This window comes from Triplophysa rosa, linkage group LG9 (assembly GCF_024868665.1).
Source record: "Triplophysa rosa linkage group LG9, Trosa_1v2, whole genome shotgun sequence".
NCBI lineage: Eukaryota > Metazoa > Chordata > Actinopteri > Cypriniformes > Nemacheilidae > Triplophysa > Triplophysa rosa.
This window is the reverse complement of record NC_079898.1, coordinates 16,773,185-16,792,325: the sequence shown is the minus strand read 5'-3', so window position 1 is coordinate 16,792,325 and position 19,141 is coordinate 16,773,185. Positions and strand designations below refer to the sequence as shown.

The window sequence follows — 19,141 nt, the reverse complement described above, 5'->3', positions numbered from 1 at the left end:
TATATTTTGGTTGCATTTATAGGTTAGTAAAAATCTAAGTGGTTGTGTAAAATAGGCACATAATATCTTAAAATGATTACCCAAAAATGAAAATTCTGTCATCATTTATTCACCCTCTTGTCATTTCAAACCTTTATTACTTTCTTTCTTCCATAGACCACAAAAGAAGATATTTTGAAGAAAGTTGAGAACCGAACAGCACTAGCCCCCATTGACATCTATTGAATGGACACAAAACCAGTGCGAGTTAATGGGTGCCAATTACCAACATTCTTCAAAATATCTTCTTTTGTGTTCTGCGGAAGAAAGTCATATAGGTTTGAAATGACAAGAGGGCTTAAAAATGATGACATCATTTTTATTTTTGGGTGAACTATCACTTTAATATTGATAAATCTAACGTACCGTTGTCGACTGAGCATCAAGGCAAAAATATGAGCAAAAGTTATATAGTGTATTCCAGTCTTAAGAGAATCGATATTAGATTGTATTGTGATGAGGTGTCTGATTTACACCCCTAACTTACCCCCCTTCCACCTATAATGATGACAGACAAAGAATGAGAAATAATTAAGAAATCATTCACAACTTTCCTCTCAAGCTTCTCGGGCAGATGCATGCGGGCTTGCTGTCACAGATCTGTAATACCCAGCCATGAAGCAGATGAAATATAACTGATCTTCTCTCCTCTTCTGCTCCACTCTAATTAAATGGACAGTTTTATGTAGGTCTGTTCTAATGAGTCTTTACATATTTCATATCAACTCCTTACTCATCTCTCATGTGTTCATTTTTTACATTGGATTGATTGATACGTGGGCCAAAAATAGAATCTAGGCTTCGGAGCTTGTAGAAATCTAGAGAGAGAGAGAGAAGGAGAGAGTTTCTATCCATATTGATTGTCAGATGGGGTTCTGAAAACAGGCAAGGATAACATGGCAATAGTTTCACACTCTCCTAACAGAGATTCTCTGGCTGCTCACATCAACATCTCAGACAACCTGATGACAACATACACTTAAAGCACAGTTACACACACAAACTCCACCATATTTGCATATTTGGTTTCCACTTGCCTTTTTATTCAGTGCTGTTATACAGTGGCCCTAATAATATTAAGACACTCTTACTTTAAAGTCACCTTTTTATGTAAGATAATAAAATAACAGACCAAGTGGCGAATACAAAAAATCTCAAAAGGAAGGAACGCCGAAGAATAGTTTTCTGTCTTCATTGTAGCAGAAGCGGAAATGTTTTGCTTGAAGTGTGTGTGTGTGCTGTTTGTCTTTAACATAAATGACACTTGGTTTATTAGTTTCTTCTGCAATGCAAAGACATTTACACATTTTACAGTTTAGTTTAAGTGTCAATATACTTCATGTGGCCACTCAATTACATACATTTGTGTTGAATAAAAGTCAATATTCCTCCAGCCTACATTTCTCTCCATGCTTCCAATTTGAAAAGCCAAAGGATTCACAAATAGACAGTAAAGGGGGTGAATTATTTATGCCAAGGCTTATGAATGTTTAAATACCACAGTGATTTCACTGCGTCTGCAAGCTGAATTGTTGTGCTATCCTGCAGGGTCTTTAGGCCGATAAGCGATAGTGTGATTGAGACACTGGCTATAGTCACTCGGTTGCTGTGCTGTTGCCATGGTGATGATGGATGTTCCAGTATTGTGTCAGGATATGTGTGTAGATGAGTATGATGTGATTCAGCCAAGTAGGACACCGGCAGATCATCATTCCTATTAAAGAATTATAGCCCTCTATGTCATAAATTATTACAATTATAATTTATTTAATATGAATGTCAGTTTATTTGTAGAGCCCAATTAAAAACAACAGCAGTTGACAAATGTGCTGCACCATGGTTTCAAAAAGGAAATAAATAATCACAATAACAAGTTATGTACTTGTTTAGTCTTGTAGTAGTGAGTTCTTTTTGGAATGGCACTGAATAATGCATTTAGGTGATCGTGTTGATCTTGTCTACACTAGAATTAAGAGGCCTAGCCAGACATGCTAATTAGATGAGGTTGTCCACATAATTTTGGCCAGGAAGTATGGAAAGCCAAGAGCACCACCTCCCTTTATTATTCTCATGTCGATCTACCTGGGTTTGCGTTTGGTCAGTAAATCCAAAACGCCATAACCACTCACCAACACTGGTTTCACTTTCACAGCCCACTGGTCCGAACTCATTTTATTTGATCGTGGGATAGCAAACTGGTCTCTCTCTCCCCAGCCCAGAATACTCGGCACAGCCAGCCAAACACAGCACAGCCAGCCAAATCCTGCAGTTTGACAGGCACGTAGACAGGCATTACAATCATTGGAAAGGAAAAAACATAATTATGTTTAGATGCAGGCAGTTTTGGTCAATAAGAGAAATTAAATAAATCGCAAAGCTTTTTTGTTGCTGCTGTAAAAATTCTTCCTGCTGTGAAAGCGAGTCTTTAAGCACAATGAAAAGGTGCAGCATTCATGTTCTCTACAGAGGCTTTTGATGTACCTGTGTGCTGATTGGCTTTAAATCTGAATATTATGTTTAAAAGAGCACATTTTAAGCCTTGCCGCTCTTACGGAGCTATTTTCAGCTGCTGTAATGGCTGCTGCTTAAAGGAGATATTAGCTGTTGGAATAGCTTCCTGTTCCATTCAACTTTTTTTATGACATGAGTCCTATACAATTATCCTCCTCAACTCTCGGTATGACCACCCCACCTCCACAACATAGCCGAGACTGTTTCTATGTTAGGCTGGAATGTAGAGTGTTTATTAAATTTTTTCCTGTCAGTTTTTTGAAAAACAAAAATGAGTTTGTGCTAACCAGTTGTGACAAGCAACACTACTGTACATCTTGCATGTGCACCAATAATCTGAATGCACCAGTAAGGACTTAATCGTAGTAACATGTTTACATGACGTTAGCAACTCTTCACTACCATTTACATGCAGTTTTTATTATTCAGCGAAAATCATAAACTTGGATATAGTAGGCGTGCTATTGACCACTGCTTTATTAAATGCAAAACCTTACGTATACTGTACATGAAATTGCCAAAATCTCATTGTAATTGCTTTTTGAGGGTGTCATTGTCCTTTTTTTTTCGTGAAGCATCACATCAAATTGCCTCGCCCACATCAAAAACTGACTGGTCTAAAATTCTTATGTAAATTAGGCAGTGATTGATTTTGGTGGTTGTGAAACATTGAGTTTCATCGCAGCTTTGCTGACTACTCGGAACAAGGTATTATAATGTTTCATATTGTTGCAGGTTACAAAACCAGTAGGTGAGGTCAGGGGGTGGTGTAAGGAGGATGTTGGAGATTTTGAGTTGGTCACTCAAAACGGTAATGACAACCATGTGGTCATTTCCCGCTCTTAGCCACAGTTGATGGATTCCTATCTGATGATTTAGCTTTGGCCCCAATTGAGTAAATTGGGCCTTTTACCTCCACAGAAAATGACACATCATGAGTGCCAAGTGATATACAGTATACGTTTCACCTAATCCAATTTGATCTTAAATATGTATTGATTTTTTATAATTTAACAAGGATTACAGCACTGATAGCACGACTGTATGCAGGCAAAGGTCAAAGCTATTTCTGCAATAGGAGTGTGTGTGTGTGTGTGTGTGTGTGCGTGCGTGTGTGTGTGTGTGTGTGTGTGTGTGTGTGTTTGTGTGTGTGTGTGTGTCTGTGCGTGTGTGCGTGCGTGCGTCTGTGTGTGTGTGTGTGTGTGTGTGTGTGTGTGTGTGTGTGTGTGTGTGTGTGTGTGTGTGTGTCTGTGTGTGTTTATGTCTGTGTGTGTGTTTATGTCTGTGTGATGTATCTGACCTATTATCAGTTCCATCAGAGGCAGCTGGCAGACACTTTTCAACTTCAGATCACTTTAGTTGATCTTTCTAGTTTATTCCATCTTACCCGCCTCTCTCTTTTCCGCTGGTGGAAAAAATGTCCTTCATACTGTGTGAGTTTTTGTATGCTTTTTTTGTGTGGGTAAATACGTACGTATTCAGTATTCAGAGGTAGTGCAAGTTAGACACAAGCCCTCCAGGTTGACAGAGAACAGCCATTAGTGAGCGGATACATTTGTGTGTATGTATTAAGGTGCTTTGTTCCTCAGAGGACAGAATGTGTGTTTTAGAAAGGAGTTTGTTATTTGAGTCACCCCCAAAAAAGTCGCCTGAAATAACAGAGTCCATTAATTCTGAAACACGCTGGTTGGCTTTGACTGACATGAGCGTAGACTCAAAACTTTAAAGCTGTGGCTTTAGACAAGTGCGCTGCGACGGAAATTCCTAGACTTCCTTCTGTATGCTGTGCTCCCCATGCTGAACTGATTAGTCCAGCTCGATGGTCTCCTTTCAGTCAGTCTCCTTCAAGCTCTTAGCTCTGAAAAATGGTAAAACTCCTTTTGGGACCTGCAGCTGCTATGCGACAGTTTGTCCAGAGCAGTAGACAAATATGTAGTGACATTTATCCAAAGCGACTTGGAGTACATTCAATCTATTCATTATTTTGAATGTGAGTCTTGGGTTGCTAACAGTCGTGGCCTAATGGTTAGAGAGTCAGACTCGTGACCAGAAGGTTGCCGGTTCGATTCTCAGGGCCGGCGGGTAACGACTGACCCTTGAGCAAGGCCCCTACTTGCTCCCCGGGCGCTGCAGTGATAGCTGCCCACTGCTCCGGGTGTACGTGTGTTCACCACTTGCTGTGCATGTGTTTACTACTCTCTGGATGGGTTAAATGCAGAGGTCACATTTCGGGTATGGGTCACCATATCTGACTAATAGGTCACTTTCACTTTCAGTGCCAGTTGAGCCACAGAAACAATATAGAACAATATGTTGAAAGTAGTGAAAACACTATCTTTGAGTTTTTCTGTGGCTATTTGAGCAAATGAGAATGCCAAAAAAATATTTGTGGTAGTCTCCCATTCACCACTATAGACTGTGTCACCAGACACACCCACCTGGACTGCAGTTAACTTCCGGTCTGTGTTTAGCCAGTGTCTAATAATATAACTATTTATATTTAATTGAATTTATGTCAACATTAATTCAATTATTATTGTATTGTATATTCATTGTTTTAAATAAATGATTTGTTGAAAGTTAATTTTATTAAATAAACAATATGTTATAATAATGGATCCTGTAGTTTGGTCACATTTAAAGAAACCGTATGGTACAATGACATCTAGCGGTTTAGCTTGGTATCGCAGTCTAAATTCAAAATATTGGAGAGACAAGTTTAGCCAAGTAACGGATCTTCTCGGTTTCTTTTACTTGTTATCAGAAATAATCTGCAGGCTTGCGCAGTAACGTTTGTTTATGTTGTCACTTTGAAACCATCTACAGAGCTTGTTAATCGACGTCACGCCGTGTTGAATGTTGCGCCATCTTCGGAGGATGGCTGCTAGTGCGTTCAATGCAGTGTTTTGTTTTTCTAGTTTAATTAGGAAATATTACTATGGTAGCTCGGTCTTGCTGTGTTAAAAAACTGCAATAGCATTATGCAGTCGTTCAGGAAAAGCCCATGATTCTTTCACTTTTGATTTCTCCATATATCAAACAAAACAAGTAACGGTACATATGAAAACAATAATAGCAGTGGAGTATTTTCCTCCCAAGATGGCGGCACCACAACAACATAGGGCGTGACGTCAGCTTCACATTCTCTATAGAAGTTTACCCAACTATGACGATTTCCACTGATGTAGTGTTGCAGAAACTGAAGCAGGAACTTCTTCTGGACCAACGTTGGATCAGTGTTGTTTACGTCTATACACAAAAATACTCCACACCAATAAGCCACACCAATTCATTTTCATATTGTAGGCCTACACACACAGGAGAATCTATGCAAGTTGTGTAGTGACAAAAACGGGTGTATTGCAATTCTCGCAGGTCAATTCTAAATGTTAGGTTGTGGAGTGTGCAGAAAACTGCAGTCTGGCATACTTGGGGGCCATCCAGACAGAATGCATTTTTCCATTCCAATGCGCTACTTTCCCATTGTTTTTCTATGTAAACACACATTTGACGGACATGCATGACCGTAACGCTCGCGTCATTCGAAGCGCCTCGCACACGAGCGCTGTGTTTTTAAGATGCCGTGTCAAGTTAGAAAAAATTATCTTTTACATGCAGCACTGCTCATCCATGACAGTCCAAAAGCAGTGGACCAATCAGAAGAATTTGGAGGCGGAGCAAGCGTTGAAAGCTTCTATTTACAGTAGCAAGTTGGCACGACAACTGTTTTATTTGACGGCATCATGGTGGAGGAGGCGCATAGTGGCTGTGTACGGATACTGGCGTCTCGAGACCCTCGCGTTCTTGACTGCACTTTAAAAAAAAAATATCTGAGCGCTGTGTCTCGCGTTTTTAGACGCAGAGACGCGTTCTGTCTGAATGGCCCCAGACTGTACAGTACAGCATTGGTCCACCACTCTGATCAACTGAATCGCCACTTTAAATGCTCATCTATAAAACTTGTCTGTATATGTTTTATTATAGCTTCTCCATCAATTGATAAATTATTCAGCCTTGACCAACAAAAAAAGTGGTTTGTGGGTATTAATAAACCAAACACAGGGTTTTTGTTGTTAAATACTTTAAAAAAGAAACTCTTTAAAAATGCAGAGGTCAGGCAGCCTCCCGTGAGGGTTTAAACAGTGTTGACAGAATAGATTAGGCTGGTCCTAAAATGAGGTCCATTACATGGCGTTAGTGATACAGCCTGTGTGAGAGAGCCTGAGAGGGAAACCAGCAGACAACACTGTTTGGCGTAATGAGAATTTGTTTGATCAGGATTTAAGCCCACAATGCTCTACCTGCTCCACATATTGTTTGCCTTCTTGTTCGATAATCATCTGCAATGACAATAATCCTCTTTCAGTCACTGCACAACTGGTAACACACACAGACAAGCGTGGATATGGCAAATACACGTTTTTTCTCTCTTTTATCTTACGCAAATACACACAGAGTCACAAAAGGACAGAGATTTAAGCTCAAATTCTAATTGGCTAGCACATGCTGTCACTACTGTATATCAGACAGAAATAATATTTCTAAAACAGAAACAATGTAACGATTCTAGTGACAAACAACATGCATCAATACCAAAATCACAGCCGAGTGCTCGTGGATGAGTGTTTTACACTCTCACAAACATGTCTGCACTCCACACACCCACTCGAATGAAAGAGCAAACAACTAATGAAGTGGGAAACAGAATGAGCTAAATTGCTGTACTCAACTGCATATGAAAGAGTGCTAAAAGGTTTTGTTTAGGCAGAGAGCAAAATTAGAAGTAAGAATATGGTGATGCATATGATATGAGAAGAAATCAAGACAAATTACAGGAACGAAAAATCAGAGCTTTAAAGTAATTGTAGACCACTGACATCATTGTGTGCAGTGAGACCAGCATTTACAAATAAACCTGGCTGAACTCTTGTCTGTTGACCTGTGCTTTGGTGGGAGGGTTATAGGCCTGTTTAATAGACTTGTATTTTCGGCGATTCAGTGAGCTGTATGTCTCACAGACAGAATTACGTGAGCTGGAAAAGTGTGAATTAATAGATGTTGGTCTGCCTTAGTGCTGTAGCTCAAGTCTGTAGTAGTCTAATCCAGTTTAGTGCTGCTTTTCTACAACACAAAGCATGTCACATACCGCTAGTGCAAATGAACTATGAGAAACAGGGACTGTTTGAAGCTCTCAAGCCTGTATTTGTGCAGTTTAAACACGAGTTACGCAATAACGTAAGATAATTGTATTGTGTTATAGCGAGCAGCTTATATAGCTTGCTCTAGCCTGTAACTTTGTGTTTTTTTTTGTCAACATCTAGTGATTTGCCTACAAAAGCAACATTTTAAGGTACTATTTCTGCTTTCAGAATGGATAGGACGCTGTCTGTAAGGTTTTGGAGTTGCACAAATAAATGCTAAAGTGATAGTTTTCCCAAAAATGATTTTATGGTTTATTTACCCTCTTGTCATTTCAGACCTGAATGACTTTCTTTGTTCAAAATAAGATATTTTGAAGAATGTTGGTAACTGAACAACAGCGGCACCCATTGACTTCCATGGGTTTTGTGTCCATAAAATAGAAGTGAATGGGTACCGCCATTGTCTGGTTACCAACATTCTTCAAGATTTATTTTGGCCATAACTCAGACAGTTTCTGCATATCTCATGTTAATCTTACGTCCTTACAGAATAGTATGGCACCCTTCAAATATCCGTCGAGTCTTTAGTTTGATCACATTTACAAAAGACAGATACAGCTGTACGATTATTTCCGAAAACATAAGATGCGTACGGGAGTTATATGGGGGCGGAACTAAAGCACGTGCGTACCCATTGCCAACAAAACACAGACATATGACTCAGTTTCACTTGCGGTTCATGTCCGGCATCTTGTAGCGCTGGGACCACGCCATCTATAAGTTTCAAACGATCTCCAAATCCAGCATTATAGCACGTTTAACATTGTAAATAAGTCAGAATGCATGAAACACAGTGGCATTCCCCCTTTAACATGACTGTAAAAAATCTTACACTTCTTTACATATCTTTTATTTTAATTTCTCCATCGTCACCCTTGAGTGGGATGTCATAGTGTACCAAATGATGTTTGCTCGCAGTGATTGAAATAATATTTGTACTATAATGTTGTGATATTGGAAGAGATAGGGTTTAAGGGTGTGCGTGTAATTGGAGCTGTACCAAGCACACAGCACGACGCAAACACAAACCCTCAACTCCAATCCGACATTGTGGGTGTACATGACCTCATATACTTGCGTTGGGAAATTCCAGTTCAGAGAGACGAGATCAGGGTGCACCTAGTGGAAAGGTTACTGCAGCGGGTGATTAATTAGCCAATTAACACCATGATTAATGTGCATGAGCAAACCAAGCTATCAGCTGCAGACTGAACCCATTTAAAGTAATATTCCCAGTCTTTGGCTCATCCATCCTTTCTTGTTCTCCTTCATCGTGAAAAACTAGACGGCATATTACATGACTGTTTTCATTGTCATCTTCCTGATTGATTTATTACCTGTGGGTTTGCTCTGAGCGCTGTGGGACTATTCCATTTGAACAGAGGTAGGGATTCCTTAATGGGATGGCTGTTACGGTAATGAATAGGGTTTCCTAGACACAAAGGTCTGCTTAAGAGCACCTGTCAGTGATGATGGCTGGATGTATTGTTAGGCTTGAGTAAACAGCATCCCAGACTGACATCGCTGGAAGATGGTTGGGTGCACGTTGTTGCTGCTCTGTGTACACACAGAATGTGTGGAGTGGACTGACCTACACAGAGAACCTTGCTAACAACAGAAATGTAATAGAAATTAACATGCTGTGTCTTTGCCACCAGTTTTGGGTGTAACTAGTTACTAAGTAATTAGTTACTGTAATTTAATTACTTTCCCCTTGAATAAGTAAAGTAAGGGATTACTCAGTTTTTTTCTGTAATTTAATTGCAGTTACTTCTGATGTAATTAAACTAAATACTTTGTGTAATATATGTGTGTGTGCAAGGAATGGACATCAAAATTCAAAGTCTAACTCTAAAATCCTTGCTTTAATGTATAATTCTCACATTTGTAATACTTTGGTCAGTTAATAATACTACTTTATGTAGTTTTATATTCTTTATTTGAATGAATGAAAAGAGCCGTTTCATGTCTTTCTTTGAATTACTTAACAAATCAAGGTTGATGTAGGATATAGAAAGTAATTAGTAATAAGGAATTAAATACTTTTTGGAGAGAGTAATTTGTACAGTAATCTAATTACACTATTGAATATGTAATTAGTAACTATTAATTAATTACTTTTTCAGAGTAACTTGCCCAACACTGTTTGCCACGTTATAAAAAGTGTGTGTAAACACTGTTGCTGATCTAGATAGATACTGTAGATGGATGGATGGATATATAGACATTTTTCTGTTTCAGACTTTTACCTCTACTGTTCATAAATAACGTCTCAACAAAAGCACAGGGCTTTACCTCAGTGATGTGTGTTAACCCTTTCAGATGGATTCCACACTTTCATCCTCCATGTATTTCAGTTCTTGAAATATGCATAAAAAATGCTCATATTTACTTCTTTAATGTAGTCTTGTCTTTTCAAACATCTTCAAAATCTTTAGAAACTTGAGGAAGTTGTTGGTCTAATGAGGTCAGGATGATACATTTTTTAAAGCAATGATCATACTTCCTTAAGCTGATTTTTGTCTTTGCTCTCACGCTGTGTTTTTTTGTTGTCATCATTCATATTCATCTTGTGTTTTTTACTTCATTAGCACCCATCTCTTATTTGAAATGTGAGTATGTATGTGTGAATACTACTGCACAGCTATGTTTGTATGTGTGCCTGTGTCCTCTGTGCTAATCAGATGTTGTGCGTGTGAGGGTATCGCTTGCATTGCTGAACGTTGCTTCCAGCGGCTGACGTGAGCTGGTTAGAAGCCAGCAGAGCGCAGAGGTCTCATAGCAGCTGCCGGGTTAGAGAACTCGTCATAATCAGAAAGTAGAAAGTTATGCATTGCTGGCCCTGAAGCAAGCCAATCATGAAGACGGGAGAAAATATAGAGCTATAAATTGTTAGCCACCATTAACATTCTTGGTAGCTAATTATATTATTGTTGATTTGCGGCTTATTGAATAATCCACTTATTCAAACCCGCTGACTTTAGTCTTCAGAAATGGTCCTGGGATTTTCAATTTTGCTATGAAATATTTGATTTATTTGTTTGCCATGTCTGTCATTGTGGGGCTGTCACAGTTTTAAAATGTTCATGTTTATGAATAATGCACTAGACAGTGAACAGGTCATCAGGCACTGAACTGCCCTTATGGGTAATATACAGTAATATTAAATGGTATGTTGCCATATGGCTGAAATAAATCATAGTGTGTAGTGACTGGGTCATTACATGTCCAATTTGGAAGGGGCTTACCCCCATAGCTTCTGTACTTATCTCTCAATCAATATGATGACGGAGTGAGGAAAAGAGCGGGGTGTGAGGATGGGTCAGAGGATTAAATGTCCTGAACTGGCTGTTTTGAGCACTCAATGTTTGGAAGGTTAACCAGGATGGGTTTCAAACCCTGTCCTTCCGACCTACATTGGAAAACAACATGCACCTTAAATAAGTCTAAAGTCTAAGAAACAGTCACTGTCACTGGGACACCTGTAAATCATGCCAGTGAGATGGTTTAGTACAGGATCTGGATTAGAATGAGATTCGCTTAATAGGACTAGGTGTTATAATCCCACTATTTCAGCACAGTTGTATTGCCCAATAGGACATTTCCCACACCTTATGCAGGGGAAATCAGTCAAGAATGTGAATAGAGGAAAGAGGACAAAACTGATGGGTGAAAGCAGGACAGGTGGAAAGTGTGGAAGACTAAATGGAAAAGTAATATAATTGTGGACTGGGCTTCTTCTGACAGACTGTGCCGTAATGGAGCAGATGTTTTGCTGATGCTGCATAGACACACAGTGTCACAAGGAATTCTTTAACCTTCACATCATTGAACTCTGGATTAGTTTAGGGAGGGGGGACGACTCTGTTTATCCTTTTTTCCACGACGCACATCTTTTTGTTTTTTTTGCGGACTGTGTTTATCAGTAGTAAACACATCAAACAGGGTAGGAATATATGAATGGTTTGAATATTATGGTAAAATAATTTGCATTGTGTTGCATGTCAAATCAGAATTTCTTTTAAATTAATTGAATTAAAAAAGATATACACTTTTCAGTGTAATTTGTACCTATAAAATTAAAGGTTATAATTATAAATATATATAAATTAACCTATAATTGATTTGTTGAAGTGGTCATGAAATGAAATGCCTCACTTTTTTCTTGTTTATTAAAATAGAGGCATTAATGTTTTAACAAAACCAGTGGTAAGTATTACGCTAGTGGTTTATACTTACTGCTGTTTGTGCGGTTGAATTTGTACAGCTTTCATTACAAAACAGCAATAGTTTGTGAATAAATATAGCTGATTCCATATGGTGGTGTCTAAATCCAGCTGGGTATTTTTGTTCATTTTCTCACAGAACACTGATTGTATGTGTAGTGGTGGAATGCCCTAGCCTTCCATGTGGTAGTCAGGCCTGGCTATAATTCCTGATGTTTTTGGCTGAGAGTCATTGGTTTAGCTGGCTGTGATATGCGGCCTCTCTCCCAGCAGGTCTCTGTCTGACAGCTGTTACTAACTCACACTATGTCATGTTTGCATGTCATACCCCAGCCAGCTGCTGCCATTCAAAACACCCCATCTCCTAATATGTACCTCATCATAGCGACACCCTCATGTCATGCTAGTAAACCTCTCTGACTTTTTTCTTTTGCAGAACACAAAAGAAGATATTTTGAAGGACATGAAACAACTGAAACCCATTGACTTCCATTGTGTGGTGAAAAACCGCTAAGACATTTCTCAAAATATCTTCTTTTGTGTTCCGCAGAAGAAAGAGCCATATAGATGTTTTGAATACATACATAGATGATGAATTTTTATTTTTGAGTGAACTATCCCTTTGAGGTTAGAGATTTTAACAAACCCCTAATCTTAAAGCTGCAGTCCTTAACTTTGGCCTCTTTGTCTCCATCTCAGTTTTAAACATAAAACGTCAGTTATATGCGGAGTTATTTTCTTTACGTGGGTTGTGCTTCTGCTCTACGCGGATGAATCCGAGCTCTGTGCTAAATGACTGACTGCTCACACCGCATCAGAGCACATCTGTACATCAACGTGACAGTAACATGTGACCGTGTCTATACCAGATACGACGCGAAACGTTTAAAAACATCACTAATATAGAATCAATTGTAGCATTTGATACGGTGTCGCGCCTGATGTAGACGAAAACTTGAAATAACATGGAAAATACCGCCTACCTTACGTCCTACAAGTAATATATCTGAAACATGTCCTCCGAACACACACAATATCTGCCACTTTTGTTCTTACTACATGAAACAAAGACTTTAAAAAAATAAATCACGCTAGTGACGTCTTACCTGTGAATGCAATCCTCTCAGATGTCGGAGCCAACTCTCCCCCAAATTAAAATGTCCTGCATGGGGTGACCCTACAGCACAAATTATAAATCATTATTATAAGCTTACCGTTGTAAATCATGGCAAGAGATAAGACGATCGTTTTGAACACTGATCTGTCTATGTATTTACTCAATAATTGATTTCTGATTATTTTTACCCCAAAATTATCGCGGATTGCCACTTTAAGTATGAGCTACAGTGTATAGTAACAGTAGATATATGTTTACTATACATGGCACTGTAAAAACTTAATGTTTATTTTGGGTGTGAAGATAAACCACTATTATAGAAATGTGTATTTATTTACCAAAACTCATGTGAAACATTTTTAAGACTCCGTAAACCAATATCAAACCTTCCTCATCAGCCTTGTTCCATAAATGTCTGCCCTTCTCATGCCCCTGCACGCTTCCCCTCTCTTCTGGTCCACACAGCTGGATGAGAGCCTGGTTGACCTGCTCCTCACTGAGCGGCCCTTTGAGCTGCCCAGGCTCAGGTTTCTGATGGGCATTTTATCAGTTTCACTAGCTCGGTAGCCTGATGCAGTAGTACTCAAAGTAGGTAAAGTTAACGAGAGCTCTGTGTGTGAGCTCGAGGCCTGTTAAAGCGTGCGTGTGTCCAGGTGCTAGAGATGGCCCGGGGGGCCGGGTAATAGAATAGCGGCTTACTGGTGGGATGTTTTCCAGATGCAACAGGAGTTGGAAACTAAGCCAAGGGACAGAGGTCACATACTCACTGCCCATAACTCATAAAGCTGCTTGGCAGGAAAGGTCAATGTCAGGTAGCAGGAGTGAGGTGACCGGTTTGGGTCAGATGTTGGCATTTAAGATGAAATGTCAAGATTTGAGTTATTATTAAAGCCCATTGCACGTTGAATCCGAAATTTTCATCCGAAATTTCCGCACTTTAAAAAATAAATACGACCTTACGTTGTGTCAATCACATTTACACACTGCCTCCGATATTTTCGTCCGTCATAAAAAAATTCGGACCAGGTTCGATTTTCTGCGTTTTTCGCATCCGTAGGAATCGTTTTCAAAGGTGTTTTGGCTATTGTCCCTAATGTAAAACTCGTCCGATGCCACAGTTTGGTGAGAGTGTGTGTGTGCACGCCGCGGCGTGTGTCCACACCTTAAACATACTGCCAGTCTCTCTTCAGGATCAATTGGTCCACGGAAATTTGTGGTCTTCTTTTTAATATGTGGCTTCAGTATCGCTAGCAAACCATCAAACTGAGCAATTGACATCCTGAAGTAAATTTTAAATCAGTCAGGATAAGGCGGTGGAACTCTCCTTCCTCATTACGCAACCTCAGGACTGAATGGACCCAATATTTCCTCTTTATTTTTCTCTTTTTAAGAAGAGAGAGGACAGCAAAATCGTCATCACTGCTTGAAGACTCCATTTTGTATTGTTTTGCGAATTTTATTTATTTATTTCGCAACGGATTAATAAATACGCATCGGACTCAGTGTGCAAGGTTTCTGTCCGTGACGAATTTTTAGGATGACCAATACGAAATAACGTATACGAAAATTTCGGATTGTATGTTCAAAGACCTTAAAGGTCTGCACATACAGTCCGAAATTTTCGTATGCGTTTTTCGTATTTGGCTCTTGTTTGTACGGTGTCTCTGAATTGATAAAAAAGGCCACTCAAAATGCTTGACGGATGCGAAAAACGCATAAAATCGAACCCGGTCCGAATTTTTATTTTTTATGACGGACGAAAATATCGGAGGCAGTGTGTAAATGTGATTGACACAACGTGAGTTCGTATTTATTTTTTAACGTGCGGAAATTTCGGGCGCAAGTTTCGGACTCAATGTGCAATGGGCTTAAGAGTTATTATTTCAAAACATTTTAAGGATTTTAATAAGTAACCCCTAGAGAATGTTACCACAGTATTTTTGGTACTGGAAAAAAAATGACACGCCATATACAGTACATTACAGGCCAAATATTTTCTTACTTAAAAAATAACTATTCTTATTTAAAATAAAACTTATGCATTATTTTATAGAAATCGCATTTCATCTCTGTAATAATTATTCTGTCTTTATAATATGTTGTGCTCTTTTCTTGTTTTTTTGACAAACAGTGCAAAATACATGCACATGGTCTGCAATTCAAGCATGGTCTCACAGGAATTCATAACTGTTTTACAAGGTGGAGAATTCGTATGAATTTGTATGATGTACATCGTACAAATATGTATGGTTATTAGAAAATACAATACTAAAGCCCCTCCCCTAACCCCACCTCTAAACCTAACCATCACTGCCGTGAAAGCGAATCAATATTCTTTAAAAAAAAAAATTTAAGGTACCCTTTAAAATATCCTATACCCTTTATATGACATACTGATACATTTAATACCAGTTAATACGTTTAATACCAGTGTAGACTTAATATACACTCTATAGGTGCAAATGTGTACTTTTTGAAAGGAGACTGCCCCTGTGACAGCTTTGCACCATATTTCGACCATTTTTTCTGACAGCGTACGAATTTGCCAACTCATAAAATGGTTTATGATCTCATTCCCATGAGATTGTGTTGGCAGTTTGAAATAAGCTAATAGGTATTAGGGATTTGTGAAGACACTATTGCTCAAACAAGCGAAAGCAGGGTGAAATGAGAGGTGGATAATATCCATTAGTTATGTTGGTTTTTAACTCCAGGTTTTAGGACATGACTGTGATCTTTATTAGCATGCAGACAAATAGCAGCACAGGCCAGTAAACTTGCTGATAGATCAAGTAGCAAAAGAAAATGATCAGGGAATCGACTGCTGAAGTAAAACTTGTTTAAGATAATCAACTCATTAACAGAGGTGATTCAGCGCTTTGTAATTAAGACTATCCCAAGGCAAAGAATATGAAGAAAGTCTTTCCTGGCACTCTTCTAAGCTGAGTGGGAAATGTGATGATAGTTTGAAACTGACATGGCTATTTGTTCAGTGTGATGGTGTTTGTAACTGCTTACACTGTGGTCCCCAAAGTCTCATGCTAGAAGGAAAATGCTCTCACTGCTGCATTTCTCATCTCTAAAACACTGTAAAGAGCCTGGCACAAAATAACCTATTATATCTGCATTATAGACCTGACTGTGTCCAAACTCTCAGTGAGTGGAATATACATCCTGCTATGCAACCAACACATTTCTGAATACAGTATTTATCTTTCAACCAACAGAGAACACAGTTGTGAACGTGTGAAAAACCCACTGCATTTCATTTATATTACTTAATTATATGCAGAAAAAATGACACCAGACTTACTGTAAATGCATTGTTTTTAAAAGGTATATTTTTGCCTTGTTTTCCAGTAAAAGTATAGAAACCTTAAATGGAGATAAATGTAAGATAAATGTACTCGAGAAACACAATTATGAGAAGCAAAAATATTTATTATTAACTATTTGATGCTGTTTTTAAATCATATCAAATTTGTTTCTGCTTGCTGGAAATAATGTGGTAAGAAAAATAGTGCAATAGTGGTTTCTGAAATAATTTCTTATCAAAATTTTGTTTAAAGGATGTTTAGGTATTTTTAAAACAAGAGCAGAATTAAAAACATCAAATCTATCACCTATCTCATCTCATATTATTTTTATAGCCTATATATCATTACTATTAGTCACCCCTCCTGTTTGTCTGTGGTTTTTGCACATATTTAACTAATATAAACGATTGACCTTGTCAACTTTGACAACACAGTGTTTAAGTATTGAAAAAAAGACGTTTTTTAAATTCCTGTAAAGTGGCAGTTTTGGAGATATAAACTTTCAGCCCAACAGCAAGGATTTGCTAGCTCAGCTCTGTTCCAGTTCGCTGCTGTATTTCTCCTCTTTTGCCCCTGTCATCTCACTGCATCCTCTTTACTTTCTCATGTTCTAGTAATGTGCCTGATCAACTTCTTTCATGCATTGTCTTGGGACTATCTTCTTCCCATACTGGGTCGGAGGAAATTAGGGAAGTTTTGCCCCCTCGGTCACTCCACAAGGTTCCCATGAGGCCTGAATCTGACAGTGATACATCAACATGCATGCTTCTTGCTGAACTGCACTTTCTGACACCGCTCATGACCTTCTGCTCTAAACGCAGATGTCACACTCGTCCTCCATGTTCACACTTCACACATCATCTGCTGGCATTGCTGTAGCTTTCTGCTTCACTTCCTCTTTCTGTGATGTGTATCATTTGTTGTTTGCGCATCTAATTTGTCTTGGATTTGTTTTTGTTTTTTTCTCTCAGCAGCTTTTTATGCCATCCTTTCAGATGTAAACTTGTCTCTTGTTACTATAGTGAATACTTCCTTGTGAACAATTAGATGAGATTTTCTAAAAGATCACTGACTACGTCATGTTTTACTTTGAGTACTTTGTTTTTGTTCAGTTGTTTAATAAAACAAAACAAAAACATATATAATAACGTATGATCTCTTGCCTGTGTTTTCAGCAAGCCAATGTGTTTTGAAGACTATAAGAAAGCAAATCTTCTCTCTTTCATATTGAATGATTTTCTGTGTACCCAAACGACAAAAAAGACAGAGTCACACAGAGACCTGTACAAACAAAGACATCACTGCATTGACACACGTCCGGATGAATATTTATATGTCTTGTTCATAGATGTGTATGCATGCATGTGTGCTTCTGTATGTAAGTAGTAGCGGGCTGTGTGTTCTCTCAGCTCAAAGCTGAGGAGGAGCGCATGATCATGTCCAGGCGTCCAGACGCTTGTATTAGGATGGATGGGACAACTCTAAGGGAGCCAGACACGAGACTACAGAGATTCCATTACGTAGTGCATGTGTCTCTCAGCACAACAACACCAGAGCCTGCAGCCTCCAGACACTTAAACAAACCTGAGCCCCCTCACTCCAGTGTATATATACAACAGGAGATCAGACTCTCTCCCTGCACTATATCTCAAACTCTAGACCCGGGCCAAAACACTAGATCTACACCTGCATAGACTTTTACATTAGCATTTGACAACTAAAGAATACAGCAAATTACACAATTTTCCAGTTTAAGTAATACTCAGTGAAATTGTTTTTAAAGGCTCCCTCAAAAATGATATTCTGTCATCATGACTTTCTTCTGCAGAACATAGAAGATATTTTGAAGAATGTTGGTAACCGAACAACGGGGTGACTTGCATTGGTTTTGTGTCCATACAATAGAAGTTAAAGGGTACTGCCATTGTTCAGTTACCAACATTCTTCAAAATACCTCATACAGGTTTGAAACGACAAGAGGGTGAGTAAATGATGACAGAATTTTCATTTTTCGGGTGAACTATCCCTTTAAATAATTTTAATGAATTGAATGATGATTAAAAATTGTACTCAATTTTTTATTACAAAATAGCTTATGTGTGTACATAATTTTAGCTGAAGACACAAGCACCACACAACATTGCTGGATGCGTTTTATTTTTTCATTCTGTTCTTCTGAATGATTGTTTCCTGTGAGTAATTTGACAATATTAATTCTCCTTGTTTTTTTGTTAATTTAGAATGAGTAGAGGTCAGTCGTGTTTCTCTTGCATCTCTCGATGAAAGGATTGCACTTCTTCCATGGTGGATAAGATGAAAACAATGACTTGATCTCGATGTGAAGTGATAACTTAAGTGTAAATATACAGTGAATTATATGCTTGGCTGCCCGTCTGCGTGAGTGTGCGCATATGTGATGGTGCGCATGTGTCTGTGTGTGTATTTCATGGGCCGACACTCAACTAATGGACGGAAAATTTCTCTGCACACTAGGCACACTTAAAAAAGCCTCTCAGTAGTTCCAGAGATGGTCTCTTTTTCCACTTGCTTTCTTTGGCTTCTGTCACTGCTCAAATACTGTTGAGCCTTAAAACTAGATGTAAGTTAAAGTTGCTTCAACTACAGTTACGTAAGTTGCAAGTTATATCTGTATGATAACATTTCTTTGCTATCACAGACAAGCAGAATTAAATAAAGAGTAAAATGTCCAGTGCTCTTGCACTAAATGTC

The 19,141-nt window shown here is 38.6% G+C and overlaps 1 protein-coding gene across 10 annotated transcripts in view; it reads left to right on the top strand.

Moving 5' to 3' along the window:
* kcnq5a (potassium voltage-gated channel, KQT-like subfamily, member 5a) overlaps window positions 1-19,141 on the top strand; it is a 104,918-nt gene that overhangs the window by 32,932 nt on the left and 52,845 nt on the right. The window lies entirely within an intron of this gene.